At 47.6% G+C, this 23,975-nt stretch overlaps 3 pseudogenes; all 3 read left to right on the plus strand.

The window, feature by feature from the left end:
- Window positions 1-8,608: 8,608 nt before the first annotated feature.
- On the plus strand, window positions 8,609-8,727 carry LOC143949108 (5S ribosomal RNA; annotated as a pseudogene).
- A 104-nt stretch (window positions 8,728-8,831) lies between these two features.
- LOC143949449 (5S ribosomal RNA) lies at window positions 8,832-8,950 on the plus strand (annotated as a pseudogene).
- A 101-nt stretch (window positions 8,951-9,051) lies between these two features.
- LOC143949101 (5S ribosomal RNA) lies at window positions 9,052-9,170 on the plus strand (annotated as a pseudogene).
- Window positions 9,171-23,975: the final 14,805 nt, after the last annotated feature.

A 23,975-nucleotide genomic window follows, 5' to 3' on the forward strand; every position in this document is an offset into this window, starting at 1 on the left:
ATGGCTCTCTATTTGTACCCACAATTTGGAGGAGGAATGATGGAACCAGTTAAGTATACGCGTGAGCACAGCTGCTCTATAATATAAGGAGGCATCCGGGGCTCCTGCTCCGCCACGAATCTTGGGGAGTGATAAGGTCTCGTAGCGTATCCGGGGACGAGCCCCTCCCCAAATAAAGGAGGAGAATAGTTGGCGGAGCTTCCTGAAAAACCAGGAGGGTATGGAAATGGGAATTGTTTGGAACAAATAGAGAAACCGAGGGATTACATCCATTTTTAGGGCATTTACTCTGCCTAGCCACGATAGGCATTTCTTTGCGTAGTTTGAGAGATCCATCTTGGTTCTAAGCAGCGGGGGTGCATAATTCAAAGAGAATAGATGGGACCTTTCCGTGGGTATTTGGATTCCGAGGTAGCGGATGGAGGTAGAGCCTGTTTTAAATGGGTATCTAGCGGATAACTGACCGAGGACCTCTTGGGACAGTGAGATGTTCAGGATTTCTGATTTAGTATGGTTTACTTTGAAATTGCTCAGCATGCCAAACCTTGTGAATTCCTGCATTATATGTGGTAAAGATAGGTGGGGTTGGGTTACAAACAATAGCAAGTCATCCGCGAAGAGCGCCAGCTTAGAATGAGTGGGGCCTATCGATACACCTGAGATGTTGGGGTTATTGCGTAAGGCTATTGCTAGGTGTTCCATGACAAGTACATATAGAAGGGGAGATAAAGGACAGCCATGTCGTGTCCCATTGTTAATGGCAAATGTAGGTGACAGTGAACAATTTACTCGAATTCTAGCGGAAGGTGAGGAGTAAAGGGCCATAATTCGGGATAGCATTTTGGGACCCAGGCCTATCTGTTGCAGAGACATCGGAAGGAATTGCCAGTCAACCCAGTCAAATGCCTTTTCGGCGTCGACCGTCAAAAGGCATAGAGGGATTTCGTGGGTGCGGGCATAGTCGGTAAGAAGCAGGGTTTTCAGGGTGTTATCCCTTGCCTCGCGGCCACTTACAAAACCCACCTGCTCCAGATGTATAAGGCGGGGGAGTAGCGGTTGCATTCTAGTAGCTAATATTTTGGCATATATTTTCAGATCCACTCCAATTAATGATATGGGCCTATAATTTGCACACAAGGTAGGGTCTTTGTCTGGTTTGGGGATAATGGTGATGTGGGCTTCAAGCGTTTGTGGAGGAAACGCTGAGGCTTCTGATAGAGAGTTAAACACCTTAGCCATAAAGGGGGTCAGCGGAGGAGCAAATGTTTTGTAGAATTTAGGAGTAAAACCGTCGGGTCCTGGGCTTTTACCGGAAGGGGTGGCCGCTATTGCTCCCACTTCCTTGTCTGCTGTGATTACTTTCTCTAGCTCTTCTGTAGTATCGCCATCTAATATAGGGAGCTCAGTTTCCTCGATATAGGACTGTCCATCGGGCGCAGGAGTGTGGGATGGGCTAGATGAGATACCGGTCGGTAGGTTGTATAGTGTTTGATAGAAATCTCTGAATGTTTGTGATATCTTGGAGGGCTCATTAAGCATTTCTCCAGAAGGGGCCCGAATATGAAGTATAAATGTGGAAGGCGTGTTTGGATGGAGGGTGCGGGTCAACGGCCTACCACATTTATCTCGAAATCGGTACTGATGTAAAGCAAGTCTGTCCGCATAAGTACGAGCTGAGGCCTCGTATAGGTCCCTGAGTTGGGATCGGGCCAGTGAGACCTCTGTCAAAGTCACCAGCGTAGGGGCTCGTTTATGCTGGGTCTCAAGGTCCCGAAGCTTTTGAGTTGCTGAGGTTATTGCAGCTGAACGAGTCTTTTTCAAGCGGGTTCCCACCTGAATGAAGAGTCCTCGCAGAACAGCTTTAAGCGCCTCCCATTGGAAGGGTAGCGAGGTGGTGTCTGTGGCATGATCTAGCAAGAAATTAGAGATAGTTTCCGAGACCTTGTGGGAACACTCAGGGTTCGTGAGGAGGGAATCATTCATCCTCCATGTCCATTCCCTCACGGGTGTGGAAGGGATAGATAATGTCAGATATATAGGCGAGTGGTCAGACAAGACCATTGAGTCTATGTCACATTCAGGTGACCAATCTAAGCAGCTATGGTCAAGAAGGAAGTAGTCGATACGACTATAGGAGTGATGGACCTGTGAGAAATGGGTATAATTCCGATTTGTTGGAAACAGAACCCGTCAGATGTCGATTAGACGGAGGTCGTATATAGCCCGTTTAAAACCCCTCAACTTAGTAAAGGAGATGGATGAGCGAGAGGTGGATGAGTCTAAGAGTGGGTCTAGGGGGGCATTAAAATCCCCGCCTATAATTAGTTTACCTTCCGCAAATTCTGACAAGAGCGTCAGGTATCGCAGAGCAGTCGAGATTTGGTTAGTGTTTGGTAGGTAGAGGTTGGCTATAGTAAATTTGGTGCCCCATAGGGAGAACTTTACGAACACATACCTTCCCTTAGGATCCGACAGCTGGTCTATCAGATCAATCAGGAGCATTTTGTGGAAGGCAATAGAAACGCCTTTAGTTTTCTGAGAGAGGTTTGTACTGTGGAACCATCTGTTAAAGTACCTGTTGGAGCAGGAAGGGGTGGAGTTTGTGTGGAAATGTGTTTCCTGTAACAGTAATACGTTGACCTGCTGTTTATGCATGTGGTAAATGATTTGTGCTCTCTTGGATGCAATATTGAGGCCATTTACATTGTACGAGCAACACTTCAAGCAAGGACGAGATAGTACTGTGTGAGCCATAGTGATAAGAAAATCAAGTTATAGACAGTGGGGGGGGGGGGGGGGGAGTAGGAGAAGGAAAGGGGGAACTTATAAGGTAGCAGAAAGTGTACTAGTACAAAACTAAAAAAGGAAAAGAAAAGGGAAAAAAAAAGGGGAACGAGGGCTCCTAGGCAAGGAGCCTGGTAAATCTAAGGTGTCCACGAGAACGGGACACCACGTGAAAGTTCACGTAAATGAGCACTATTCGTGCCCGGCCTATTGAGGGTGAAGGGTCGAAGCAGAGAACCTGAGCCATGAGCCCAGTAGCACGACAGGCATGTAAAACTTTACTGAGGCACATTAGTATAACAAGATATTAATACAGAACACACATCAGATCCTCCACGAAGGGGGAGATAGCGATGGGCAAATAGCTCCACACCAGTCCAGTCTCCCCCCTCCGCAGAGGAGACAACAGTCCATGAGAGACCTCACGGGAAGGGAGCAAACATTGTCAACATATGTTTCCACATACTCCAACGGGGGGGCAGAGATCCATCAGTGTAATACTACAGAGAGCGCATTAGGGTGAAACTACCCGGTGTGTAAGAAACCGTGAGTATATAACTAAGGAAGCCCACGTGGATAGCGGCAAGGGACCGTGGACCCAACCGATCCATCAGCCGCCCCTCCACCCATATCCAGGTGGGCCATTACCGCTAAACATCTAGAGAGTAGACCTGTACATTAAAGTAGATTAGGAACTCAACATTTACATAACTAGATCAAGCATGAGCAACCCGCTGTTCCATTGCCTCTCCCGAACCCCAGCCAGTCACAATACACTAGCAAAGGGCAGGGAGAAGGTCAGTCAATTAAGTGCACCAGCTGTATTGAGGTATTTAGTATGCGGTCTACCACCCCATCTCCCATCATGGCGTAACCAACAGAGTATATGGAGAAACAAGTAAGATGGAAGGAGGGGAGGCAAGGGATAGGTATAATACTGAGATGGCACTAGTCATACAATGAGCACCGAAATAGGTCCAAAAGGTTTCTTGAAGTTACTTTAATCTTCCGGAGAGGTAGGGTGACGTGGTCCAGGATCAACAGAGTGCGATGCATACCTCGGATGTCTGCGGCGTTGTGGGAGAGGATCACATGTACCCTAGCGCAGTCGTCTGGGGGGTCCAGCCAGTTAGGTACATCAGTTGGATCTTGCTCCAAAAAGCTGAAAAGGGCTGGAAGTTGATCTGGATCAGAGAGGACAAATTTATACTTGGCCCTGGTCACCTTGATGCTGAAGGGGTGCCCCCAAGTGTAGGTTGCTCCGGCTTGGCGTATCAGGTCTAGCAGTGGGCGGACCATTCGGCGCATGTGGAGAGTGTTGCGAGAAAGGTCTGGGTATAGGTGGATAGTTGAACCGTCAAAGTCCACAGGACCCAAACGCCACGCTTTGCGCATAATTTCTTCCCGCCGTGGCTTCCGGTATGCCTTGTAGTCGTATATTATTCCTGCAGCTCCTATTCTCCCCGTCTTCTATGTGCAGTTGATTTTGACGTATACGGTGCAAGTATTCTTTGGAGGCCCGCTCAAGAGACGTGATGCGGGCAGCATGGTCAGATTGAGTATCAGTTAGGGTAGAGATTGCGGTCTGATTGGTAGAGACCTGCTGTTGGATGGCCTGAAGGTGCTTGTGGAGTGAGGACTCCATTTTGACTGCCCAGAATTCAAACTCCGCTCGGAAGGCCGCTAGAAGATTTGAGGCTTCAGACCTAGGTAATTCTCCTGATGTTGGAGGGGCCACAGCTCCAGGGCCTGCCCCTGGAAGAGGGACAACAGTGGTGCCGGATCTGGACGTTACACTTAGAAGGACCGAGTGCTGGGTCGGGGGGGTCATCTGATTCCTCGCTGCTGTCCGTTGTCGGCTGAGTAGGAGGAGGAGGTTTGCTCTTCCCTGGATTATGCGCTGGTGCCATCTTGTCTCTGGGAGTGCCGGGATCAGACTGAGATGTACAGAGCAGGTATCGCTGGATTGTACCCTGTTGGAGATCCGCTGACTCAGTAGATCGAGAGCTGTGCGTGGACATGCTGTTCAGGTATGTGCAATGTCTGAGGTATAGCCTGTCCGCTACGGGCGATCACGGGACTCAGCTGGACATTTCTTTAGCCAGACATGGTCGTTCCGTGTCTCTGCGGACTTGAACGGACGGAGACCCCAGGTGGGCACTATCTGATTGGGCAGCTTTGGTGGCTGTGTATGTAGAGATCCAGGTTCGTAAGGATGAGGGAGCTCAGGAGTGTGGGTGCATACAGCAGCCTGGGTGAACCAAGATGGCCACCTTCCTGGGTTTCTGGATCCGTAGCAGCAGCCTATGTAATAAGGGGGGGGTTGATCCTCGAGGATATCCCCGTCTAATTCTGCAGGCGCCCGGCCAGGATTTCCAGGGGGTCAGTGAGTCTAGAATGGGGCCCAGAAGACACAGAGGTGTAGCAAATGCAGCCAGATAAAAGTACATGCCCCCTTAATAACCCCTTTAGGGGTCTCTGGTGGTCTGGCTAGAGTGTTACTGAGGGTGGATGGGGACGGATTGAGCCAAGAGAAAACAGAGAGGCCTCCGGGTGTACCAAGATGGCTGCCGTCACTTACCAGGACCGTTTTGGATGATCCCAGGGCCACTCAGGGAGGACTTCCGGCTCTAGATGGCAGGCTGGATGTCCCCGGCAACCCGCAGGTGGTAGAAACTGCCGCTGGGCTTTGTAGTCCGCCGAAGCTCGGCCTCCGGGTGGAGCAAGATGGCCGCTGCTCCACGTTGCAGACCGAAGCCTCGGACTGTCCTGCTGGGCGGCCGGAGCTCCGCGAACGGCGCACCCGCGCTAGAGGTATGCCCCAGCTCCTCCTGATATGCCCAGGGCCTCCGGTGGGGTCCGTTCCGCTCCGGTGGATGGGAAGGCTCTGGGTATGCACTCTAGTAGCGGAGCTCCCCCCAGGCACGTTCACTCAGGTCTCCGCTCGGCCACGCCCCCCCCCCCCCCATAGGCTTTAGTTTTAAGTTGTTGGCATTGACTTATTTTTTTTATTTTTTTTATTATTCTTTTATTAAGTATAAGTAGAACAATATAAATATAACAGTCAACCATACAGCATGACCCAGGGTCACAATTACATGGTAACAAAAAATAGGCAGTCAAATAACTCAGGGTTCTCAGAGGGGAGTCCTACAGTTTCATGCAGAAAAGAGAGAAACCCCACCTCCGACACGTAGTACAGTATAACTAGTGCAGCTCCGTTCGGACAAATGTAATCATGGAGAACAACTGGGACCACAGCGAGCCAGCTTATCATGACCTATGTGAACCAGAGTAAAAGATGGGCCGGTCGTGTCCAGGGTTCTTTGGGCCCCGAAGGCTAGTAAGGAGACAAGGCATAGTCAAAAGGGGGGAGAAGAGAGTGCAAAGACGGAGAGAGAGGAGGGGGGGGTGGCGGCGGGGAAAAAAAGAAAAATAAAGACAAAAGGGGGGGGGGGAATGCCACCCAGGGCAGACATGGCCTACGTAGGTAAAGGTTAGATGTTCAGTCGTTTTCTGGGACAGGGGCGCTGCTCACCTGCCGAATGTAGTCTCGATTACCAGTAAAATACCTCCAGGGCCTCCATGTAACACTAAATGCCTCTTCAGTGTTGTGAAGGGTGGCGGTCAATTCTTCCATCCGGAGAATATGATTGACTTTGGAATACCACAGCACCTTGGATGGGGGCTGAGGCTGCCTCCACAGTGCGGGAATGCAGGCCTTCAGGAGTTGCATCGTGAGGGTTTTTTTGTATTTTCGAACAGGCTGTTCGGTCAAGTGTAGAAGGCACGCTGCTGGGAACCCAAAAGTTCCTCAAGGCCGGGCATGCCCAGAAAAGGTGTCCCATGGTCCCCATATCTGAATTGCACCTCCAACACACATCCGGGATCGATCTATTCATTTTATTCAGAAGGTATGGGACTTTATACCAGCGTGAGACTATCTTGTATCCTGATTCTTGATATTGGTTTGCGATGGAAGCTTTATGTACTAAGGTCAGGATCTTCCCTATCTGTTGTGGGGTAAATGTGATGCCTAAGTCCCTCTCCCATTTGTGGATAAATGGTGGGGTTGACTCCTCCTCCTGACTACTCAATAGGTTGTACAGGAGGGAGAGGGTGTGTCGCACAGGTTCCCTTTTGTGACAGATGGATTCATAGGGCGTCAGGTCTCTAGGAGTGTAGGGGGCCCTTTGTATGGCCAGAAGAAAGTGACGAAGTTGATAAGCACTAAACAAGTCAAGCGGAGGGTCAGAAAGCTTGGCGACAGTTTGCGTGGTCAGGAGCCCTCCTGAGGGCCACACCTCTCCCAGACGCTGTTTCCGCACCACTGTCAACTGTCGCAGTTTCTTGTTGGTACATCCCAGTGGGAAGTCTGGATTACCTATAACCGGAGTTATTGGTGACGGCAGGGGAGCAATGTGTGTTTAGCGGAACAACCTCCGCACAACAGCCAATGTAGCTCCCACTACGGGGTGATCTCTGAGGTCCTTTGGTAGGGAGGACAGGAGCCACAGGGAGGTCAATAGGGGAATGGACCCATCCTCAATCTCCATCTCCACCCACTGCTTGTGTGGGCCATTACAATGCCAATCAACGACTCTCGCTAACAGAGTCGCTCTGCAGTATTGTCTCAGATCTGGGAGACCCAGACCCCCCTTGTCCTTTGGTCTGGCAAGCAATTGCAAACGGGCTCTGGGCGGTTTGCGCGCCCAAATAAAGTCCCGGAGCAGCACCTGCAGTTGTCTGAAAAAAATTGGGGGTAACTGGATCGGTAATGTCTGGAACAAGTATAAGATCCGCGGGAGGGCCGTCATTTTGAATGCATTACAGCGCCCGAACCAGGTCAGTGTTAAAGCATGCCAGTTTCCCCAAATCAGATTTCAGTCTATTCAGGAGAGGGACAAAATTAAACAATTGCGCCAAATCCGCTGCGATGTCAACGCCCAGGTAACGTATAGATTTTTCAGCTCAGTAGAATGGAAAAGCGGAGCGGAGCCTCTTGGCCTCACCATCCGGGACCGATATATTCAATACAGCCAACTTGGCACAATTGATTTTATAGTTTGATAGGCTGCCGTATCGCCGGAGAGCCGCGAGTATATTGGGAAGCGAAATGTGTGGATTGGAGACGAAAAAAATTAGATCGTCAGCGTACGCCGCAATTTTGTGGTGTGCCGAGGGTTTGGATATGCCAGTAATATTCGGGTCATTTCGAACGTGACACATAAGTGGTTCCAGTGTCAGAATAAAAATTAGGGGAGACAGAGGGCACCCCTGCCTCGTCCCATTAGTGATGGGGAAAGAGTCCGAGCACCACTCGTTCACCCGTACCGCTGCCGACGGCGTGGAGTAAAGCGACATTACCCAGCTCATCATGTTGGGGCCAAGACCTATATGTTCCAGGGTGGCCTGCATAAAGTGCCAGGCCACCCTGTCAAAGGCCTTCTCCACGTCCGTTGACAACATAAGCAAGGGCCTTCCCTGTACATGGACTCGGGCCATATTGTCTCTAGCTTCCGACTTATTTTTTATTTTTTTGCTTGTTTCCCAAGGTGACCATCTTGGCGTTTGTCAAGAGGGTTGAAAGTGCCTGAAGAGATTGCCTACGGGCACATCACCCTGAAAGCACCCAATCTCATTTGATGTTGTCGGCTAAGAAGAGTCGGGCCTTGTTAGTACCTGGATGGGAGACCGCCTTTGAATACCAGGTGTCGTAGGCTTCTTTTTATGTTGTTGGCGTTGACCTGTTTTTTTTTCCGCTTGTTTCCCAAGGTGACCATCTTGGTGTTTGTCAAGAGGGTTGAGAGTGCCTGAAGAGATTGCCTATGGCCACATCACTCTGAAAGCACCCAATCTCGTCTGATCTTGGAGGCTAAGAAGAGTCAGGCCTGCTTAGTACCTGGATGGGAGACCACCTGGGAATACCAGTTATTGTAAGCTTCTTTTTATGTTGTTGGTGTTGATTTGTTTTTTTCTTCTTCTCTTGTTTCCCAAGGTGACCATCTTGGCATTTGTCAAGAGGGTTGAGAGTGCCCAAAGAGATTGCCTATGGGCACATCAGCCTGAAAGCGCCTGATCTCCTCTGATCTCAGAGGCTAAACAGGGTCGGGCCTTGCTAGTACCTGGATTGGAGACCACCTGGGAATACTAGGTGCTGCAGGCTTCTTTTTATGTTGTTGGCGTTGACTTGTTTTTTTTTTTGTTTGTTTACCAAGGTGACCATCTTGGTGTTTGTCAAGAGGGTTGAGAGTGCCTGAAGAGCTCGCCTATTGCCATATAACCCTGAAAGCACCAGATCTCGTCTGATCTCAGAGACTAAACAGGGTCGGGCCTTGTTAATACCTGGATGGGAGACCACCTGGGAATACTAGGTGCTGTAGACTTCTTCTTATGGTGTTGGCGTTGACTTGATTTTTTTGTTTGTTTCCCAAGGTGACCATCTTGGCGTTAGTCAAGATGGTTGAAAGTGCCTGAAGAAATCTCCTACGGCCACATCACCCTGAAAGAGCCCAATCTCATCTGATCTCAGAGGCTAAGCAGGGTTGGGACCAGTTTAGTACCTGGATGGTAGACCGCCTGGGATTTCCAGATGTCGTAGGCTTCTTTTTATGTTGTTGCCATTGACCTATTTTTTTCTGCTTGTTCCCAAGGTGACCATCTTGGCGTTTGTCAAGAGAGTTGAGAGTGCCTGAAGATATTGGCTACGGCCACATCACCCTGATTCTGTTCCATCTCGTTTGATCTTGGAGGCTAAGCAGGGTCGGGCCTGGTTAATGCCTGGAATACCAGGTGTCGTAGGCTTCTTTTTTTTTTCAAATATAATTTTTTCTCCAAATAGGGGAAGACGGTCCCCCGAGTACATAATGCAACAGAGAAATACAGAGCAAAAAGCAGCTGAACAATACTTGATACAGATATATTCGCAACTGTGAGTCTGTCTTCCATCAATCACAATGATTCGAGGCACGGATAAAGTACTGTACCAAGATCCAGGGTCACACAAACCCCAGGTCCCTCCGGCATAATCCATCCAGAGGGGGGTGTGGGGCCGTCATTCCCAATTTATGCAGCTTTGATGGTGTCAAATACCACCTGGTGAGAAGTTTAAAATTAGTCTCCTGTATCTTCGTGCACAGCGAGGTTTTGAGAGTCAAAGTGATAATGCGTTGTCTCTATGCTGGGGAAAACGAGCAATTAAGGTCCTTTTCCCAGTTGGACAGACAGGTTAAGTGTGGGTAATCTGCTTGAGAGAGAATGTGGGCCAAAGGGCCTTTGCTTCTACATAGAGTCTCAAACTCCGTCTGAGGGCGGGCGAACGTTTGAGGATTGGGGATGGAATGGAGAAAATGATGTCGTTGCGCCGCTCTCCAAAAAGGCAGTTGGAAAAGCCCTGTCGGATCTGTTAGGGTTGAGAAAGAAGGCCATTTTCCATCAATGACGCATTGTCTAGGTTGGAATTTCTAAGTGGGTCCCCGGTTCAAAGTTCAGATGGCCACGTATAGGCAATAAGGGGGAAGTCAAAGACGTGAGTGTGTTTTGGGTAGCGATCAGGTGACTGACTTTCAACTAAGCCCCTATGGTGGGATGTGACGTCAATTCTGTGGGTAAATCCTTATAGCACCACATGGCGCTTCTTAGCGGAATTCGGGAGTGATCTTAGAAAGTTTGTTTCGATTCCAGTCCAATACACGCCCCAGATGGGAGGCCAGGTAGTAGCGTCGCAATTCAGGGAGAACCAACCCTCCCTGTTGTTTAGACAATGTCAGCTGTGACCGCTTAAGTCTGGGATTTTTGTAGGCCCAGTTAAATTGAGTGAGCAAGGATTGAGCTTGCTTAAAAAACGGGACTGGAATCTGGATCAGGAGAGCTTGGAAAAGATAGGTAAATTTAGGGAGTATGTTCATTTTAATGAGATTGCATCTCCTGAACCAGGAATGGAGGCCAGAATGCCACCCGTGAAGCAAACTGCGGATCTTAGTGACAAGGGGTGGGGGGAAGTTCAACATAAACGTACGCGCGATGTCCGGTGGAATGTAAGTACCTAAGTACTTAAGGGCTGTATGGGTCCATTTAAATCGAAAATTGGACTGCAAGTCTATTAACGTTTGCGGGGGGGCGGCAACCCCCATGGCCTCTGATTTCAAAAAGTATCCCGTATATCTGGAATTCCCAAAGGAGATTTGGCAAGGAAACTCTGGGATTCATCAGCGAGAACAGCATGTCATCCGCGTAGGCAGATATCTTGCACTCAATAGTAGCCATTTGGAGTCCCGTTATGTCTGAGTTTTGTCGAATTGTGGAGAGAAAGGGTTCCAATGACAGGGGCGACAGGGGGCAACCCTGTCTGGTCCCATTCCCGATGTCAAGGGGAGATGAGAGCACCCCATTCGCTTTGACTTGAGCTGAAGGGCGTGAGTTTATCTTACTTATCCATGCCAGCATCCGTTCACTCCGACCTATATGGCGAAGGATCGAGAACATGAATGTCCATTTGACCCGATCAAAAGCCTTCTCGGCATCAGTACTCACGAAAAGACAAGGAGTCCCAGATAACTTTGCTTTATGGACCAGGGTAAGCACCTTAATGGTGTTGTCCCTATCTTCCCTGGTGGGAATAAAACCTAACTGGTCAATATGCATAAGGGACTGCAAGTGATGTGCCAATCACGTGGCAAGGATTTTAGAGAATAGTTTTAGGACCGAATTTAGGAGGGAAATGGGTCTGTAGCTCCCACATAGGCCCGGGTCTTTGCCCTCCTTAGGTATCAACGAGATGTGGGTTCTAAGGGTATCCTCAGGAAAATCCCCATTCGAGCTCAGAGTATTAAATAAATTCACCAAGCGCGGGCCGAGAATAGGGAGGAAGGTCTTAGGCCGCGTACACACGGGCGGACTGTTGGCTCAACTTTGTCCGCTGAACAGTGTTTCAGCGGACAGTCCGCTCGTGTGTGGGGCTTCAGCGGACAGTTTCAGCGGACAGTTTGACGAACAAAGTTTTTCGGAAATTCCGAAAAACTGTCCGCTGAAACTTGGTTTGAGCGAACAGTCCGCCCGTGTGTAGGCTACTTTCGAAATGAGCAAACTGTTCCCGCTCGGAGGGAAGTCTGCTCATTTCGAGCGCGTGTGCAGGTAGGCGGGGCCCGCGAAGGAGACGTCGCGGGCTCCGCCGCCTGGAATGGACTTAAAGGGGAACCCCAACGCCGAAAAAAATCGGCGTGGGGGTCCCCCCAAAGTCCACAACAGACCCTTGTCCGAGCACGCTACCCGGCCGGCCAGGAAAGGGGGGCGAGCGAGCGCTCCCCCCCTCCTGAGCCGTACCAGGCCGCGTGCCCTCAACATGGGGGGTGCCTTGGGGAAGGGGGGGCCGCGCGGCCCCCCCACCCCAAAGCACCTTGTCCCCATGTTGATGAGGACAAGGGCCTCTTCCCGACAACCCTGGCCGTTGGTTGTCGGGGTCTGCGGGCGGGGGGCTTATCGGAATCCGGGAGCCCCCTTTAATAAGGGGGCCCCCGGATACCGGCCCCCCACCCTATGTGAATGAGTATGGGGTACAATGTACCCCTACCCATTCACCTGTAAAATAAAAGTACCCAAAAAAAAACACAACACACGAGATAAAATATTTTATTGCACAGCTCCGGGGGTCTTCCGTCTTCGGGGGTCTTCTCGCTGGACTCCTCCGCTATCTTCTTGTAGCTCTTTTGCTAGCGGAGGAGTCCGGCTTTCTTCCTCCCCGCCGCCGGCCTCTTCTCCCGACTTCGGGGGTCTTGTCCCCCTCTTCGGTTCTTCTGCCGGGCCACCGCGCCTTCTTATAGCTCTTTTGCAGGCGGTGGCCCGGTCTTCTGTCGCCGCTGTCGCCGCCGCCTTCCGTTCTTGTTCTTCTTGTTCTTCTTGTTCTTCTCCAGGAGATGTTGACACGTCGCTCTCTCCGGCCGGAATGCCAGAGCCGCGCTGAGCGGCCACTTATATAGTGACAATGGGGCGGTGTCACATGGTATAAGTCACATGGGTTGGTCACATGGGTTGATGTCACATGGGGACTATGACATCGTAAGGGGGCAGGGTCACCATGTGACCAACCCATGTGACATATACCATGTGACACCGCCCCATTGTCACTATATAAGTGGCCGCTCAGCGCGGCTCTGGCATTCCGGCCGCAGAGAGCGACGTGTCAACATCTCCTGGAGAAGAACAAGAAGAACAAGAAGAAGAACAAGAACGGAAGGCGGCGGCGACAGCGGCGACAGAAGACCGGGCCACCGCCTCTAAAAGAGCTATAAGAAGGCGCGGTGGCCCGGCAGAAGAACGGAAGGCGGCGACAGCAGAACGGAAGGCGGCGACAGAAGAACGGAAGGAGGCGACAGAAGACCGGGCCACCGCCTGCAAAAGAGCTATAAGAAGGCGCGGTGGCCCGGCAGAAGAACCGAAGAGGGGGACAAGACCCCCGAAGACGGAAGACCCCCGGAGCTGTGCAATAAAATATTTTATCTCGTGTGTTGTGGTTTTTTTTGGGGTACTTTTATTTTACAGGTGAATGGGTAGGGGTACATTGTACCCCATACTCATTCACATAGGGTGGGGGGCCGTTATCCGGGGGCCCCCTTATTAAAGGGGGCTCCCGGATTCCGATAAGCCCCCCGCCCGCAGACCCCGACAACCAACGGCCAGGGTTGTCGGGAAGAGGCCCTTGTCCTCATCAACATGGGGACAAGGTGCTTTGGGGTGGGGGGGGCGCGCGGCCCCCCCTTCCCCAAGGCACCCCCCCATGTTGAGGGCACGCGGCCTGGTACGGCTCAGGAGGGGGGCGCGCTCGCTCGCCCCCCTTTCTTGGCCGGCCGGGTAGCGTGCTCAGACAAGGGTCTGTTGTGGACTTTGGGGGGACCCCCACGCCGATTTTTTTTGGCGTTGGGGTTCCCCTTTAAGTCCATTCCAGGCGGCGGAGCCCGCGATGTCTCCTTCGCGGGCCCCGCCTACCTTGACACGCGCTCGAAATGAGCGGACTGTTGCCTCATGTGTGGGCGAGTCCGCTCATTTCAAAAGTTGCGCGGACTTAGTACGACGAACAAAGTTTGCCGTATTTGTCCGCTCAAAAAGTGCCGTGTGTGGGCGTGTTCGTTCATTCAAAAGTTTGAGTGGACTGTTTGACGAACTTAGTTTCGGCAGACAGTCCCCGCGTGTGTACGCGGCCTTATAGTATTGTGCGGTATATCCGTCAGGGCCCAGAGCCTTACCCACCTTCGGAAGTCCCAAGGCCGTCTCGACTTCTTCCAGTGTGATCGGGTCCTCCAAGTACTCCCGTTATTCCGATGAGAAGGTTGGTAGACCAGAACCGGTTACATATCTGTCTATATTGTCCTGTCCAGACCCTGAATCGGGCAGGTTGTAGAGATCAGAGTAACATTTTTCAAAGACTTCGGCTATTTGGGTTGGGGTAGAGGCCCTCTGGCCATTCTCATCTATCAACTGTGGTATGTAAGAGGCAGATTTAAACTCCTTTACCGACCTGGCTAAGATTTTTCCGCATTTGTCCCCTGACTCCTACGTCAGTTTACGACAAAACTGGAGTGCCGCTTTCGCTTTATAATGGAGTAGGTCAGCAATCTGGGTATGGAGTGTCCCCAATTCAATCTCTAAGGTCCGTGAGGGGGCATGTTTATGTTTCGCTTCCACAGAGGCAAGTTCACGAAACAGATTAGCAAGCTGTTCCTTCCGTGTTCGTTTGATGCGCGCCCCGTGCCTGATAAGTACCCTGCGGAGTACTGACTTGTGAGCCTCCCAGATTATCCCCGGGTCGCAGTCCTGCTTTTAGTTTTCTTGGAAATAAAGGTCCAATTCCCTGGTCACATCTGCTAAAACTTCCGGTATCTGGAGGAGGCTCTCATTAAGGTGCCAGAATAGAGACCTAGGTGAGGGGTTCCTAGAGAGGGTGTAGGTAAGGGCTACAGGAGCATGGTCGGACCAAGTAATATGGCCGATGGAGGAAGAGCTCACCAATTGCAGTTGATCATGTGCAATGAAGAAGAAGTCTATCCTCAAGTATGATTTGTGAGGGGAAGAGCAAAAAGAGTAGTCCCTTTCCCCAGAGTGTTGCAGACGCAAGACATCAACTAATTAGTCATTCAGTAAACACTTAGTAATCCGCTTTCTAGAGGAAATGAGGAGCGAGGAGCAAGAGGCAGAAGTGTCAACCGATGGCGAAAGGGGACATTAAAGTCCCCACCTAATATCAACTGGCCCTCCCGAAAGTCACATAATCTGTTCAGGGTAGTTCTGAGGAACGTGTCTTGGTGATCATTGGGAGCGTACACAGTGGCTAATGTAAAAAGGCGCTCTCCAATGTGGCCCCTAAGAAAAAGATATCGGTCCCCAGGGTCCACCAGAGAATCCTGGAGAACCCAGGGGAGCCTGCTAGAGATCAGAATGGAGACTCCCTTGGTCTTAGAGGAGGGGACATTAAAGTCCCCACCTAATATCAACTGGCCCTCCCGAAAGTCACATAATCTGTTCAGGGTAGTTCTGAGGAACGTGTCTTGGTGATCATTGGGAGCGTACACAGTGGCAAATGTAAAAAGGCGCTCTCCAATGTGGCCCCTAAGAAAAAGATATCGGTCCCCAGGGTCCACCAGAGAATCCTGGTGAACCCAGGGGAGCCTGCTAGAAATCAGAATGGAGACTCCCTTGGTCTTAGAGGAGGGGTTAGTAGAGTGGTAGACCTTAGGGAAGGATCTCGACCATAGAAAGGGGAGGCTAGTATTTTTAAAATGTGTTTCTTGTATAAAGGCCACATCAGTACAGGAAGTTTTCAGACCTCACAGGAGGATCTACCATTTTTCAGGGGAGTTCAGTCCCTTAACGTTTAGAGAGGTGACCTTGACTGAGTCTGCCATCGCTCCTCGGGGAGGGGGAGGGGGACGTCAGAGAAAAGCAAAGAAAGTTGAACCAAGGTAGGTTTTGTTTAGGTAATGGATGGCGGGAACTAAGGGGGAGAAAGGAAGGGCAAATGGAAGGAAAGGTAAGGGGAAAAAGAGGCCGGGCACCTCAACCCCAGGGGGAGAGGGAAATTAAGGGTTGTCCGCACTCAAGAGAACAGGAAGGGTATACTAAAACAGCACAATTATGCTATAGCGCTTACCAGATGTACACTGGGTTTAAAGGGCTGTCCTACTTGGGTTGGTGGGTAGACAGGTCGGAGAGGGAGCCCCCGAATCCTAGTCCCCCCAGTCCCGGCAGTGGTAAATATCACGTCTGATACCGGTATGCAAATAAAAGACAATCAGTAACATCATAGAACCAAAAAACAATAGTATAATCAAAACAGAGGTAGATCATATAACTGTCAGCACTTAGGGGTCTCCTCAGCTCGCCCTAAACATAGGCATGCACAAGGGAGCCCGTCACAACAGAAAAGGCATCACAGAATGGAATCCACCACCCCCCGTCCCATACCCCAAAAGTACACGCAGTCCCCGAACAAATGCATTTCTCCCTTTGGCAGATTGTCCTCTCCTTACCCCCTCTCCCCCGTCCACGCCCCGGGGGGAAAAGGGGCAGGGAAGGGGGAAAAGGGGGGGTGGAAGGGGGTAAAGAGGGAGGGAAAGGAGGGAAGGGAAGGGTGGGAAGCGGGGGGGAAGGAGGGGGGAGACAGGGGAGAGGGGACAAACATGCGGAAATGTCAAGTCCTTTAGCGCACTCCCACCAGCAACCACCCGGACCCCATAAATTTCAACTCCTCCGCTCCATGGTCACCGCATCAAGATGAAAGAGGAGCAGCCCTGGTCGGTGCATGGAAAATCCAGCAGGCAAGGGGCTGGGGCCACCATCCCTCCATCCAACAGGAGACTTCACCCGAGCAGCAGTCCTGGGGCCCGCCAATTAGTGTCTCTCCTGCATCGCCATCGGGGGCTGTGTAGAGCATCCCGAGGGAGGCTGGGACCGCCCAAACAGTTAGGGGTTAATCCTCCAGGGGGGTCCAGAGTCACACTGGAGGGAAGCAGTGCCTCTTACCAATAGGCTCAATAAATAAGTCATCCAGGGTCCCTGAAAGCTGCAGCAGGCAATGTCGGCAAAGAGTAGGTGGGGGCCAGAGGGGGGGGACGAGGGGCGCAACCAGGGGGAGGGGACACATATGCGGGAATGTCAAGCCCTTCCAGTACAGCACACTAGGTATCACTCAGACCCCCCAAAGTGCAACTCCCCCCTCTAAGGTCAAGACTCCAGAAGGGAAGATGAGCCGCCCTGGTCTGTACATGAAAGAACCTGCTGCCAGAGTATGCTAGAGTATGCATAGTATGCATACTTGCTAGTGTATACAGACGGACTAGTGTATACAGAGGACTGGATAGTTTATATAGAGAGGCTAATGTGTACAAAAGACAGTTTAGTTTATACAGATAGGCTAGATTATACAGAAGAACGTCCTGGGTATGCAGAGATGGAGGCTAGGGTATACAGAGAGAGAGAGGCTGGGTTACACAGGGAGGCAGGAGTATGCAGACTTGCTAGTGTATACAGATGGACTAGTGTATACAGTAGACTGGCTAGTTTATACAGAGAGGCTAATGTGTACAAAAGACAGGCTAGTGTATACAGATAGGCTAGATTATACAGAAGAAGGTCCTGGTTATGCAAGAGATGGAGGCTAGGGTATGCAGAGAGAGAGGCTTGGTTACAAAGACTTGCTAGTGTATACAAACGGACCAGTGTATACAGAGGACCGGCTAGTTTATACAGAGAGGCTAATGTGTACAAAAGACAGGCTAGTGTATACAGATAGGCTAGATTATACAGAAGAACGTCCTGGGTATGCAGAGATGGAGTCTAGGGTACACAGAGAGAGAGGCTAGAGTATGCATACTTGCTAGTGTATACAGGCGGACTAGTGTATACAGAAGACCGGTTAGATTATACAGAGAGGCTAATGTGTACAAAAGACAGGCTAGTGTATACAAATAGGCTAGTGTATACAGATAGGCTAGATTATACAGAAGAACGTCCTGGGTATGCAGAGATGGAGGCTAAGGTATACAGAGAGAGAGGCTAGAGTACGCATACTTGCTAGTGTATACAGATGGACTAGTGTATACAGAGGAACGGCTAGTTTATACAGAGAGGCTAATGTGTACAAAAGACAGGCTAGTGTATACAAATAACTAGATTATAGAGAAGAACATCCTGGGTATGCAGAGATGGAGGCTAGGGTATACAAAGAGAGAGGCTGGGTTACACGGAGAGGCTAGTGTATGCAGACCTGCTAGTGTATACAGGAGGACTAGTGTATACAGAGAGGCTTGGGTATACAGAGAGATAATGTATAAAGAGATGCTAGTGTATACAAAAGACAACCAAGAGTAGACAGTGAGGCTTGTGTATACAGAAGACCGGCTACAGAGAGGCTAATTTGTACAAAAGACAGGCTAATGTATACATATAGGTTAGATTATACAGAGGAAGGTCCTGGGTATGCAGAGATGGAGGCTAGGGAATCCAGAGAAAGACCGTGTTACACAGAGAGGCTAGAGTATGCCGAAGACCGGCTATTTTATACAGAGAGGCTAATGAGTACAAAAGGCACACTATTTTTTACAGATAGGCTTGTGTATACAGAAGACAGTCTGGGGAATTCAGTGAGGCTAGTGTATGCAGAGAGGCTGGGACACCGAGACTATTGTAAAAAGAAGGCAGGCTAGTGTATATGGATTACGGGCACGTGTATACAGAAGACAGAGAGGCTAGTCTATATAGTATACAGAAAGGCTAGCGTGTAAAGAAGACAGGACTTTATTTTTTGCTAATGCAACTACTTCAGAAACATGTAAAGGTTACAGTCCTTTTTTCATATTTTGGTGCTGTTAAATAGTGGTGTGTTTTCAGTTATCAATGTGACAGTTAATGTGGAGAACTACAAATATACAAAATAGAGCAAAAGAGTGCTGTTTATTTTGTTAAGTCATTGACTGATAGACGTTAAGTAATTGGCCGTTATTGGTTTGGCAGTACATGGTTTATTTTGATGTAAGATAGTTTTATTCTCTACTTATAGCCGAGTTTTAGACTACTTTATTATTAGCATTAATCGAATTATTCATATTTATTATGCAGAGTGTAAATATTGCACTGAGACGATATTGCTTTTGAAAGATATGTATACATAGCATTGTTAGCAGACCAATAGGACAATTTACATGGCTTAATATTGCAGAGCGTAATTTAACAGGAAAGAGATCCAAAGCGTTAGTTGCAGTAGCTTCATAAAACTGAGAAATCGTTGCATTACTCTAAATTTAAAAGTTGTTCCGGTAGCACTGAGAAGACGATATTAGATGAGTGATCTACACATTTCGTTTACTATTGCAGAGAGATACCGGCTAAATGTTAATATCTTAAAATGTGCTGCGTGTAAGGTAGAAATAAGATTTTGTGTGAGTTGATTTACCAGGATTTAGAGATAGTAATCTGTTTATTCTAATAATAAATATAGCAAAATAACTAAGATTTATATTGAGACATCATATACAGGTCGGGTTTAAGTGGAAATACACGAAATAACAGCAACGACGTGTGTAGATTTTTATCAATCAGGTTCATTTCGTGTCTTTAATCATGTAGTGAATATACCCCAAATATAGCATAAGGATGAGAAAGGGTAATAACTGGCAGAGGATGACATGGCAAAAAGACAAACTGCATTAGAAATGTGAATATGAATAATTAGAGATGAAATGTCAATCCCCATTGGTTACTTACAGGTATTAATACTGTTAACACGGCTACGTACAGCAAAGTGTGAGCTAAGCAGCTAAATATTCTGCAATAGCAGAGATTAAGTATTTCAGTTGAAAAGAGATCGGAAGCGTTAGTTGCAGTATCTTCAAAATGACTGAGAAATAATTTCATTACCCTAAATGTAAAAGTTATCCCGGTAGGACTGAGTGGACTGATATTAGATGAGTGATCGTTGTAGTACAAATTCAGTTTACTATAGCAGAGAGATACCAGCTAAATGTGAGAAGAACAATTACACTTTTCACTGTAGCATTGCATTTCTCTTAATATGTGCAGCGTGTAAAGAAGCAATAAGATGGTTTTGTATTATCCTAAAATTAGCAGTATACGTAATAAAGGTGAGTAGGTAAACTGGATTTATACATAGCAAACTCTACAATCTAATTTAGCAAAATTAGAACGGATAATATTGAGACAGTATATACAAGTCGAGTTTAAGTGGAAATACACAAAATATCTAGCTTACCTTTACATTGTTCAAGAGAGCGTTGCAAAGTAATACCAAGGCAGAATGTCGGAATAGCAATTAGATGAGATGATTGCTGTAAACATGAAATATCAGCAATGACGTGACCAGGTTTCTATCGTTCTTCAGGATCCTTACGTGTCTTTAAGGATGAGAAAGTATAATAAATGGCAAAGTATGACATGGCAAATAGACAAATTGCATTAGAGATGTGAGATAGACATGAAATGTCAATCTCCATTGGGTATTTACATGTAACCATTAATACAATTAACGTGGCTACATACAGCAAAGTGTGAGCTACATTATTTAAGAGTAAATTTACGTAGCTTGAAAATTCCAACGTGTAAATCGTTCTATTAATTTTGTTACGCACGAAGACGGCTTACACTGACTATTTACCGTTTCCACTGGAAAGAGAATCCCATTGCATAGAGGTAGCGAGAGATGGTTGCATTACTCTTAATGTGTAATGTGTTTTAAAAAGATGGTTTTGTGTGAATTTTGTTTTAACGTAAAATTAGCTGTAGACATTATAACTATGGTTAGGTTTACAATGATTTAGAGATAGTAATCTCTATAATATAATAATAATAAGTATAGCAAAACAAATTAGGAAAATATTGAGGCAGTATATATAGGTCGAGATAAAGTGAATACACAAAAGGGATCAAGGGATAGTTGCAAAGTAATATCCTCATTAAGGCAGAATGTCGGAATAGCAATGAGATTCGATGGTTGCAACATAAAACGAAATATAAGCACGGCTAATATACAGTACATAATTTAAGAGTACAGTAGACTATAGTATAAATTACTTAAGATTAAATTAGACTTAGCTTGAAAAAATCTAAGTTTAAATCGTTGAGTAAATCGTGAGTAAATCGTAAATTTATCAGCTAAGTTAACTCTGAGATTATGATTCATTTCACAGTTCCATTACGCGGTCCTTTTCCACTGGTATAGTCATAATGTAATATCAGTAATTGCTATCAGTAAATGTTAAAATTTTAAGACGGTTCACGGTTATATGGAATTGATATGGATTTAAAAGCGGTACATTAATTTTCTAAAAGCATATGGCAGAAAGACGGCTTACACTGCTTTTCTCACATTTTGCTGCGTTAAAAAGTTAAGGTGGAGAAAAAGAAGTAATACAGAAAATAGAGTCAAACAGTGGAAACGTTTATGTCATGACAGCTGATACTGGTTGAGCAATAAAACTGTTTTATTAAGATGTAAGACGAGTTTTCTTCTATACATATATGCTTTTCAGAGAGTTGTATAATATAGGCAACCAATAGGAAATTTAAATGGCTTAATATTGCAGGGAGGAAGTATCGCTGTACAACGGTAAGAGATTGAAAGCGTAGCTTGAAAATGGCCGAGAAAAAGTTGCGTTAGTCTAAATTTAAAGGATATGCCGTTACCAATGAGAAAGCTTATATTAGACTAGTTGATCTTTGCATTACACGATCCTATTATTATTATTATTATTATTATTATTAATAATAATAATAAGATCATAGTGCAGAGAGATACTCAGTTAATGTCAGAGATACTCGGTTAATGTCAGAAAAGCAATAAAACTGTTTACATCGTTAGCGAGCGATAGTTACATTACATTTTGCATTATCGTACAATTAGCGGTAGAACTCATCGAAGTGAATAGATTTAACCGGATTTTGAGATAGTTCACACTAGCCGGTCTTCTGCATACAATAGCCTGTCTTCGATATAAACTAGCCTATGTTCTGAATACACTAGCCCGTCTTCTGTCTTCTGTATGCCCTAGCCTGTCTTCTGTATAGATTAGTCTCTCTGTATAAACTAGCATCACTGTATACCCCAAACTGTCTTCTGTAAACACTTTTCTCTCTTTATAGCCTGTCTAGCCTTTCTTCTAGCGTCTCTGTATACACTAACCAGGCTTCTATATACAATAGCTTCACTCTATGCACTAGCCTCTCTGTATAATCTAGCCTCTCTGTATACCCTAGATAGTGTTCTGCATACACTAGCCTCTCCGTAGAAGCCAGCCTTTATTCTGTATTCACTTGCCTTTCTTCTGTATGCTGTAGTCTTCTATATATACTAGCCTCCCTGTACACCCTTGTATCTCTGTAAACACTGTGTAAACTAGCCAGTCTTATGTATACACTCGCCAACTCTATACACTAGACTCTCTGAATACACTAAACCCTCTGTATACCACAGCCTGTCTTCTGTATACACTAGACTGTAAAAACTAGCTAGAATACACCAGCCTGTCTTCTGTACCCACTAGACTCTCTGTATACACTGTCCTTTCTGTATACACTTGACTCTCTCTATACACTAACCTCTCTATATACACTAACATCTTTGTATATACTAGCCTCTCTTTAAACTAGCCTCTCTGTGTACCCCAGCCTCACTGTTTACTCTAGCATCTCTGTATACTCAAGCCTATCTACATACACGAGTCTGTATTCTGTATTCACTAGCCTTTCCTCTGTATGCTGTAGTCTTCTATATATACCAGCTTCTCTGTACACCCTAGCACTGTAACAGTGCTAGGTTCCTGTACTACAGAAACAGAACACCAGCAATAAGGTGTATACTGTGTAGGAGGCACACAACACCCACTCTAACTTCTGCACTGCAGATGCATGTATTGCAGAAATTGAACACCAGTAATAAAGGGTAGCTTCAGGTGTGTACTGTGCAGGTGGCACATAACACCCACTGTAACAGTGCTAGGTTCCCAAGCAGTAAAGACACTGTCCCTGCCTATCATCCTCTTTCCCTGACCACTGCAGCACACTATACAAGGCCGCCACGCTGGCGGCCTTATATAGTGTGGGGTGTGTACTAAACCCCCCTGAGCTATAATTGGCCACAGGAAACCTGCCTGTGGTGAATTGTGGCTCTCCTCACAGAGGATGTCACATCTGTTATTTTATAGAACCTATTATGCTCCTCGTAAACTTTTTCAATTTGGCCGAACGGCCGTACGCAAGTTGCCCCCGGTGCGGGAACATGGGAGGAGACATGATGCACATGTTTTGGAGATGCCCGAAGTTGTTCCGCTACTGGACGGAGGTGACAGGAACCATTGATCGGGTGTTTGGAATGTCCACCAGGATGGAGGCGAAGTATTATCTCCTGGGATTCGTTGAAGGAGTTGGAAACCCGGGAAGCAGCCAGATGGCAGTTCTGAGATGCCTATTTCAGGCAAGGAAACTGATTGCCCAACCCTGCTTAGCCTCCAATGTTGGCAATGACTTGTTTTTTTTCGCTTGTTTCCCAAGATGACCATGTTGGCGTTTGTCAAGATGGTTGAGAGTGCCCGAAGAGATCGCCTATGGCCCCATCACCTTGAAAGTGCCTGATCTTGTCTGATCCCGGAGGCTAAGCATTGTCGGGCCTGATTAGTAACTGGATGGGAGACCAACTGGGAATACCAGGTTTCGTAGGCTTCTTTTTATGTTGTTGGCGTTGACATGGTTTTTTTTTTCCGCTTGTTTCCCAAGGTGATCATCTTGGCATTTGTCAAGAGGGCTGAGAGAGCCCAAAGAAATCTCCTACGACCACATCACCCTGAAAGCGCCCGATCTCATCTGATCTCAGAGGCTAAGCAGGGTCCGGCCTGGATAGTTCCTAATTAGAGGTGCTGTAGGAATCTTTTTATATTGTTGGCTTTGACTTGTTTTTCTTTCGCTTGTTTCCCAAGGTGGCCATTTTAGCATCAGTCAAGAGTTTTGAGTATGTCCCGAAGCGTTCACCTAAGGTCACATCACCCTGAAAGTGCCCATTCTCAGAGGCTAAACAGGGTCGGGGTCAGATGGGAGACCGCCAGGGTCTATGTTGTTGGCGTTGACATGTTTTTTTTCACTTGTTTCCCAAGATGACCATCTTAGCATTTGTCAAGAGGGTTGAGAGTGTCTAAATAGAA

This window comes from Lithobates pipiens, unplaced genomic scaffold (assembly GCF_037356315.1).
Source record: "Lithobates pipiens isolate NorthernLeopardFrog02 unplaced genomic scaffold, aLitPip1_a1.2 Scaffold_30, whole genome shotgun sequence".
NCBI classification, from domain to species: Eukaryota; Metazoa; Chordata; class Amphibia; order Anura; family Ranidae; genus Lithobates; species Lithobates pipiens.